General features: G+C 37.1%; 1 protein-coding gene across 1 annotated transcript in view; it reads right to left on the reverse strand.

The window, feature by feature from the left end:
• LOC137975668 (uncharacterized) overlaps positions 1–10,000 on the reverse strand; it is a 61,175-nt gene that overhangs the window by 37,483 nt on the left and 13,692 nt on the right. The gene's annotated exons all lie outside the window — the stretch shown is intronic.

The following is a 10,000-nucleotide window of genomic DNA, read 5'->3' on the forward strand; positions in this document are numbered from 1 at the left end:
AGCGATAATCTTCAGTGAAATATGTGTTTGGGGAAATACATGTGTTAGGAAGAGTCAAACTGTTCTTAGAATTTCGGTTCTTTGTTCCTAAACAGCTATAGATTTCTTTTCTAAAACACCACCTAAAAGATTCACAACTAGGGAAAATTGTAAACTCTTACGTTTTAGGAAGGGATTTTTTTTTGAAATTTTGCAATTTATGACACTTAAAAAGGTCACCTAGCAGTTTCGGATTAGTAAATGCTCTGCGGGGAAGTTCTTAGAAGGTAAAGTTCAGCTAGCAGTTTCTGAAATGAATGAAATATCATTCCCTAAGATTTTCGGACACTTCAATTTTCGGCTAAGATATCCAAACAGATCAAATTCTTCTTGGTGATAAAAACATCTCTTTAGACAGTCTTTCTACATTACATTACAATAAGCATAGAAATATCTCTCAAAGGCTATTGGCTTAATTTTCTCGTTGGGTGCCCTTGAATGACTGCTTTCCCAAGCTGTGCCATTCGGCTGCTTTAATTTTAAATTTTAAATTTTTAATTTTTCAATACACTCTCTCTTAGCGTTAGCTATCTGCGGCGGTTATGTCGTTGTCGAGTGGTCTATGGGAGGATGTGTCGATGACTAGGCATTCATTGATGTATCAGATTCTGTCTGCTGATTTTATGGTAATGTCATGACGCGACTCCTTGAATATTTCCATGGCGGCAACTCTCCTTAAACTAACCTCAATCCTTTCCGTCTCAAAAGCACCTGGAGGACTCCTCCCAACAGAAAATCGGCTCTCGCCCTACATTTTAGACGCAATAGACCAGTTCACGCTCTTGAGTGCATCATGGATAATCAGGGCCATATAGCGGGAAATTCAAAGGTTTTGCATGGAAATTAAAAAGCAAATAAACTGTACATGACTCTACTTTTTGGACTTTCGCTTTCATAAACCAAAGAAATAAGTTCAAGTTCACAACTGAGATTAACTGGACTTAGTATCTATTCTTTTGAATTCCTAAATATTGCTTGTTTGCCTGCATACATTCTCTGTAATTTTGTGCCTTTGGAATTACGGGATGGCAGAAACTTTGTTTAGTAAAGGAATTCTTACAATGGCCTCTCCAACTTTATTCTGCCGCACCTTTGAGCACATATTTTCTGTTTTGGGAAATAAAAAAGAACAAAATTGCATATCATGAATACTTTTCATCGTTTTGAACTCCACACAAACCTTTGAATTTCTCTCCATCTTGCCCTGATTACCCATGATGCACTCAAGAGCGTGTACTCGTCTATAGAAAATGACCTGCTTTTCTATAAAAAACAGCCTGTTCCCGTCTGACCTTGTAGCTCAGTCGGTAGAGCAGCGGTGATCTAATCCGAAGGTCATGGGTTCAATTCCCACCCTGTTCAGAGTTTTTCTCTGTCCTTGTGTGGGCCCATTTCCACTAGTAGGGCTAAAGCTCACATGGTTCATATGGGGTACAAAACGAGCACTTCACAATTACACTCTAATCAGTTAAATCTATAGAAAATGACATTATCAACATCACGTCCTCGATCGTACGTGAAAATTTGACCGAACGCGAACGAGATGCCCTCAAAACAAACAGGAAACGTAACGGCATCATCATTAAATCAGCATACAAAAGATCAGCCACAGTTGTCATAGACAGAAACTGTTACATCAATGCATGCCTACAACTCAACGACATATCCTCCTATGGACCACTCGACAAGGTTATTATGGCGTAGTAATCACCTCAACGGCAACCAATCAGCGCAGAGAATTTTCAATAATAACTTATGTAATTATACTAATATTTATTATTGGGCTACTTCGTTGTCGTCGTAGTGCGTACGCGCCCACCTGCTCGGTATGTACTTTAAGTAGGGTTATTAAAGTGTATCATAAAGCGCATAAATTATATAAAAGAGGTATATCAGCATATATAGGTAGCTATAGCAAAGTATATACATGTATATACATCTATGCCCATAAATCTCTCTGTATACCCATGTATTTCCATGTATATCCATGTATTCCCATGTATGTCCATGTATACACATGTATACCCATGTTTGTCCATCTGTATCCATGTACAGCCATTTATACCCATGTATACCCACATACAGGCATGTATATCCATGTATGCCCATGTATGTCCATGTATACCCATGTATATCCATGTATAACCATGTATGTCCATGTATACCCATGTAAATCCATGTATAACCATGTATGTTCATGTATACCCATGTATATCCATGTATAACCATATATTTCCATGTATACCTATATATATTCATGTATACCCATGTATATCCATGTATACCCATGTATGTCCACGTATACCCATGTGTATCCATGTATAACCATGTATGTCCATGTATACCCATGTATATCCATGTATAACCATGTATGTCCATGTATACCCGTGTATATCCATGTATAACCATGTATTTCCATGTATACCCATATATATTCATGTATGCCCATGTATACCCATGTATATCCATGTATAACCATGTATGTCCATATATAACCATGTATGTCCATGTATACCCATGTATATCCATGTATAACCATCTATATCCATGTATAACCATGTATATCCATGCATACCCATATATATTCATGAACCCCTGGAAATCCATGTATACCCATATATATTCATGTATACCCATGTATAACCATGTATGCCCATGTATGTCCATGTATACCCATGTATATCCATGTATAACCATGTATGTCCATGTATACCAATGTATATCCATGTATAACCATGTATTTCCATGTATACCCATATATATTCATGTATACCCATTTATGCCCATGTATACCCATGTATATCCATGTATAACCATGTATGTCCATGTATACCCATATATATTCATGAATACCCATGTATACCCATGCATACCCATATATATTCATGAATAACCATGTAAATCCATGTATACCCATATATCTTCATGTATACCCATGTATATCCATGTATGCCCATGTATGTCCATGTATACCCATGTATATCCATGTATAACCATGTATGTCCATGTATACCAATGTATATCCGTGTATAACCATGTATTTCCATGTATACCCATATATATTCATGTATAACCATTTATGCCCATGTATACCCATGTATATCCATGTATAACCATGTATGTCCATGTATACCCATATATATTCATGTATACCCATGTATATCCATGCATACCCATATATATTCACGTATACCCATGTATATCCATGTATAACTATGTATGTCCATGTATACCCATGTATGTCCATGTATATACATATATATTCATGTATACCCATGTATATCCATGTATACCCATGTATGTTCATGTATACCCATGTGTATCCATGTATAACCATGTATGTCCCTGTATAGCTATATATATTCATGTATACCCATGTATATCCATGTATACCCATGTATGTCCATGTATACCCATGTGTATCCATGTATAACCTTGTATATCCATGTATGTCCATGTATGTTCATGTATACCCATATATATCCATGTATAACCATGTATAGCCATGTATATCCATGTATACCCATGTATCTCTATGTGTACCCATGTACATCTATGTATAACCTTGTATATCCATGTATACTCATGTATGTTCATGTATATCCATGTATAACCATGTATGTCCATGTATACCCATTTATGTCCATGTATACCCATGTCTGTCCATGTATACCCATATATATCCATGTATAACCATGTATAGCCATGTATATCCATGTATATCCATGTACAGCAATGTATTTCCATGTATACCCATGTTTAGCCATGTATATCCATGTATATCCATGTACAGCCATGTATATCCATGTATACCCATATATCTCTATGTATACCCATGTATATCCATGTATAATCGTGTATATCCATGTGTACCCATGTATAATCGTGTATATCCATGTGTACCCATGTATCCTCATGTATACCCGTGTATATTCATGTATTATCATGTTTATCCATGTACACCATTTATATCCATGTATATCCATGTACAGCCATGTATATCCATGTACACCCGTGCATATCCATGTATATCTATGTAAACCATGTATTATCGTGTATATCCATGTACAGCCATGTATATCCATGTATACTCGTGCATATCTACATACAGGCATGTATATCCATGTACAACCATGTATATTCATGTATGCCCATGCATATCCATGTATACCCGTGTATATTCATGTATTTCGATGTAAAGGCATGTATCTCCATGTATACCTATGCATATCAATGCACAGCCATGTATATCCAGGTATGCCTGTGTATCCATGTATACGAATGTTTACCCATGTATGCCCATCTACAGCCATGTATGTCCATGTGTATCCATGTACAGCTATGTATATCCATGTACACCCGTGTATATCCATGAATATCCATATACAGACATGTATGTCCATGTATACCCATGTATTATAATGGATATCCAAGTACAGCCATGTATATCCATGTATACCCATGTTCAGCCATGTATATCCATGTATATCCATGTACAGCCATGTATATCCATGTATATTTATGCACACCCGTGTATATCCATGAATATCCATATACAGCCATGTATGTCCATGTATAGCTATGTACACCCATATATTATCGTGTATATCCATGTACAGCCATGTATATCCATGTATACCCATGCATTTCTATGTATACTCATGTATAACCATGTATGCCCATGTACAGCCATGTATTTCCATGTATACGAATTTATATCCATGTATGCCCATGTACAGCCATGTATATCCATGTACAGCCATGTACATCCATGTATATCCATGTACACCCTTGTATATCCATGAATATCCATATACAGCCATGTATGTCCATGTATACCTATGGATACCCATATATTATCGTGTATATCCATCTACAGCCATGTATATCCATGTATACCCGTGTATATCCACATACAGGCATGTATATCCATGTACAACCATGTATATCCATATATGCCCATGGATATTCATGTATACCCGTGTATATTCATGTATTATCATATATATCCATGTACAGCCATGTATATCCATGTATTTCCATGTAAAGGCAGAGTAGAGAACCAACAAACTCAACCCACATATGACGCCGAGTCTGGGAATCGAACCCGGGCCACATTGGTGGGAGGCGCCATCCCTGCACCCCAGTGCAATGGAGTATAATTTTGTTTATTAAAAAGTTAGTCAATGTGTCCTCCACGTTGAAACTTACATAGCAAACCTCTCGACTTTGCGTAAATGACGAAAATAAAGACAAAATAAAGTTGCTTGCTTCAACGGTTGTTTGCTTCAAAACTCTACAAAATAAAGGTTCGTTCGTCGTGTAGTTTTGATCCATCCGCGGAAGAGGTGTTGGTGCGAACGGCAAGCCTTGGTATAAAGCTAAATCGTGAGTTCATGTTGAAAGCCCAGTGTGCAAAAGCTCGTTGATATATCGTAATTTTATTCTAATGTACTCCTTGTAATTTCTTCGTTATATTAATTATTGAATTCAATCGCCTTTTGGTCGAGCGAACTTCAGCAGCAGTTAGCAGCCATTATCAATTCCAAGTATTGCACTGCGCATCCTGTTCTGCGCATATGGTTTGTCAATATTTATACATTGGTCAAATTTGCAACATTGTAAATACGGCGAAAGTCGATCATACACGACCATACACGACGAAACAGTTCTCAAAACACGCGAGAGAAGTTGTGAATGACGCATAACTCTTTGCGAATAAGCGCGCTACGATAATCGAGATAGTCAGGTGACCTATATTTTTTATTGCATCATTTTGGTGTACAAATTATCCCCTTTAAATTACAAATTTTTTTTACAAATTTATCGGAAGGAAAAAAAGATATACCAGCAGAGAAGAGGAACAGGAACAGGAACAGGAACAGGAACAGGTTCTATAAAATATACTTTTAATCCAAAAATATATTTCAGGAAAGCAAAAGCAGTTAATTGCCGATTAAAATAAAAAGAGGCTTCAGTATGTGAATCGATCGATACAGAGAATTTGTTAATTAATTGTTATCGAAAACAAGGTGCGGTTACACGGGGCACTTTTACCGCGGTAAATGACCCTCTTACCACGGAAACTGCACTTAGTCCGTGTGACCGACATTTCCCAAGGTAACTTCCCATGTTAAATTTCCATGGATACGTCAAAAAGATCAGTGAAAGCACCCATGACATTTAACGTGGGAAGTTGGTAGGGTTTTTTGATGCCCGAGGTACAAGAGCGAATTGCGATGCTGATGAAGTTGTGATTAAATTTCCGGCCAATAAATTGCGTGAGATTTCGTTTTACCTCGGTAATCTTCGTAACGTGTGACCGCTAGTTAACACGGTATACTAAAACCCAAGTGTGAGGCACCGATGGATAATTTACCATGGGAAATGGCATTTACCATGGTGAGTGTAACCGCTCCTACAGTAAGTTGATGGAAAAAAGGCTAAAGTTACTCAGGGAATGATGTCGCACACCTTATGGATACGTCTACCCGAGAAAAATGAAAAAAAAAAAAAAGGTTGCACGAAGCATATGGCTCATGAAGTACCTGCGATAAAAGAAAAAATACCGTATCTATTTTTTTTCTTAAATCCTGTCCCAAAATACGCGTCGTATAGGCACAAAATTAGAAAGGATAGCCATTAACACATTGTCACCCAACTCAATCCAAACTAGAGCCCGCTAACTTCTCCACAGTCACTACACAATGCAGTTAGATAGATAGATAGTTGGATAGATAGATACTGTGTTTATTTCCTTCCGTTTTGCAGCTAAGGCTGAATTACACGAATGGGGTCAATACTAGAATATATATTATTATGAATACTTATATGTTACGAATTCACATAGTCTCTTTGTATTACATGGTTGTCTAATTAAATTCGTTTTTCCTGACCTGAGCGTGTAACCATGATAATTTGTCTGCGATGCAGTAGATGTAAGCACCAAGCGTAATGGCTCTTGCGCGCGAGCATCGTGTAGAAAATTGACACAAGCTTGACCACAAGGGTCTGCAGAGGAGACCAGAGGCGACTAGAGCCTCGCTGTACGCCAAGCCAGGAAATACTATTCGGTGGGCCTTCCTCTGTACGTATACCCATTTATATCCATGTATATCCATGTATATCCATGTATAACCATGTATGTCCATGTATACCAATGTATATCCGTGTATAACCATGTATTTCCATGTATACCCATATATATTCATGTATAACCATTTATGCCCATGTATACCCATGTATATCCATGTATAACCATGTATGTCCATGTATACCCATATATATTCATGTATACCCATGTATATCCATGCATACCCATATATATTCACGTATACCCATGTATATCCATGTATATTCATGTATGTCCATGTATACCCATGTATGTCCATGTATACACATATATATTCATGTATACCCATGTATATCCATGTATACCCATGTATGTCCATGTATACCCATGTGTATCCATGTATAACCATGTATGTCCCTGTATAGCTATATATATTCATGTATACCCATGTATATCCATGTATACCCATGTATGTCCATGTATACCCATGTGTATCCATGTATAACCATGTATATCAATGTATGTCCATGTATGTTCATGTATACCGATATATATCCATGTATAACCATGTATAGCCATGTATATCCATGTATACCCATGTATCTCTATGTGTACCCATGTACATCTATGTATAACCTTGTATATCCATGTATACTCATGTATGTTCATGTATATCCATGTATAACCATGTATGTCCATGTATACCCATTTATGTCCATGTATACCCATGTCTGTCCATGTATACCCATATATATCCATGTATAACCATGTATAGCCATGTATATCCATGTATATCCATGTACAGCAATGTATTTCCATGTATACCCATGTTCAGCCATGTATATCCATGTAGATATATGTACAGCCATGTATATCCATGTATACCCATATATCTCTATGTATACCCATGTATATCCATGTATAATCGTGTATATCCATGTGTACCCATGTATACTCATGTATACCCGTGTATATTCATGTATTATCATGTATATCCATGTACACCATTTATATCCATGTATATCCATGTACAGCCATGTATATCCATGTACACCCGTGCATATCCATGTATATCTATGTAAACCATGTATTATCGTGTATATCCATGTACAGCCATGTATATCCATGTATACTCGTGGATATCTACATACAGGCATGTATATCCATGTACAACCATGTATATTCATGTATGCCCATGCATATCCATGTATATCCGTGTATATTCATGTATTTCGATGTAAAGGCATGTATCTCCATGTATACCTATGCATATCAATGCACAGCCATGTATATCCAGGTATGCCTGTGTATCCATGTATACGAATGTATACCCATGTATGCCCATCTACAGCCATGTATGTCCATGTGTATCCATGTACAGCTATGTATATCCATGTACACCCGTGTATATCCATGAATATCCATATACAGACATGTATGTCCATGTATACCCATGTATTATAATGGATATCCAAGTACAGCCATGTATATCCATGTATACCCATGTTCAGCCATGTATATCCATGTATATCCATGTACAGCCATGTATATCCATGTATATCCATGCACACCCGTGTATATCCATGAATATCCATATACAGCCATGTATGTCCATGTATAGCTATGTACACCCATATATTATCGTGTATATCCATGTACAGCCATGTATATCCATGTATACCCATGCATTTCTATGTATACTCATGTACAACCATGTATGCCCATGTACAGCCATGTATTTCCATGTATACGAATTTATATCCATGTATGCCCATGTACAGCCATGTATATCCATGTACAGCCATGTACATCCATGTATATCCATGTACACCCTTGTATATCCATGAATATCCATATACAGCCATGTATGTCCATGTATACCTATGGATACCCATATATTATCGTGTATATCCATCTACAGCCATGTATATCCATGTATACCCGTGTATATCCACATACAGGCATGTATATCCATATACAACCATGTATATCCATATATGCCCATGGATATTCATGTATACCCGTGTATATTCATGTATTATCATATATATCCATGTACAGCCATGTATATCCATGTATTTCCATGTAAAGGCAGAGTAGAGAACCAACAAACTCAACCCACATATGACGCCGAGTCTGGGAATCGAACCCGGGCCACATTGGTGGGAGGCGCCATCCCTGCACCCCAGTGCAATGGAGTATAATTTTGTTTATTAAAAAGTTAGTCAATGTGTCCTCCACGTTGAAACTTACATAGCAAACCTCTCGACTTTGCGTAAATGACGAAAATAAAGACAAAATAAAGTTGCTTGCTTTAACGGTTGTTTGCTTCAAAACTCTACAAAATAAAGGTTCGTTCGTCGTGTAGTTCTGATCCATCCGCGGAAGAGGTGTTGGTGCGAACGGCAAGCCTTGGTATAAAGCTAAATCGTGAGTTCATGTTGAAAGCCCAGTGTGCAAAAGCTCGTTGATATATCGTAATTTTATTCTAATGTACTCCTTGTAATTTCTTCGTTATATTAATTATTGAATTCAATCGCCTTTTGGTCGAGCGAACTTCAGCAGCAGTTAGCAGCCATTATCAATTCCAAGTATTGCACTACGCATCCTGTTCTGCGCATATGGTTTGTCAATATTTATACATTGGTCAAATTTGCAACATTGTAAATACGGCGAAAGTCAATCATACACGACCATACACGACGAAACAGTTCTCAAAACACGCGAGAGAAGTTGTGAATGACGCATAACTCTTTGCGAATAAGCGCGCTACGATAATCGAGATAGTCAGGTGACCTATATTTTTTATTGCATCATTTTGGTGTACAAATTATCCCCTTTAAATTACAAATTTTTTTTACAAATTTATCGGAAGGAAAAAAAGATATA

Source organism: Montipora foliosa, chromosome 11 (genome assembly GCF_036669935.1).
Source record: "Montipora foliosa isolate CH-2021 chromosome 11, ASM3666993v2, whole genome shotgun sequence".
NCBI classification, from domain to species: Eukaryota; Metazoa; Cnidaria; class Anthozoa; order Scleractinia; family Acroporidae; genus Montipora; species Montipora foliosa.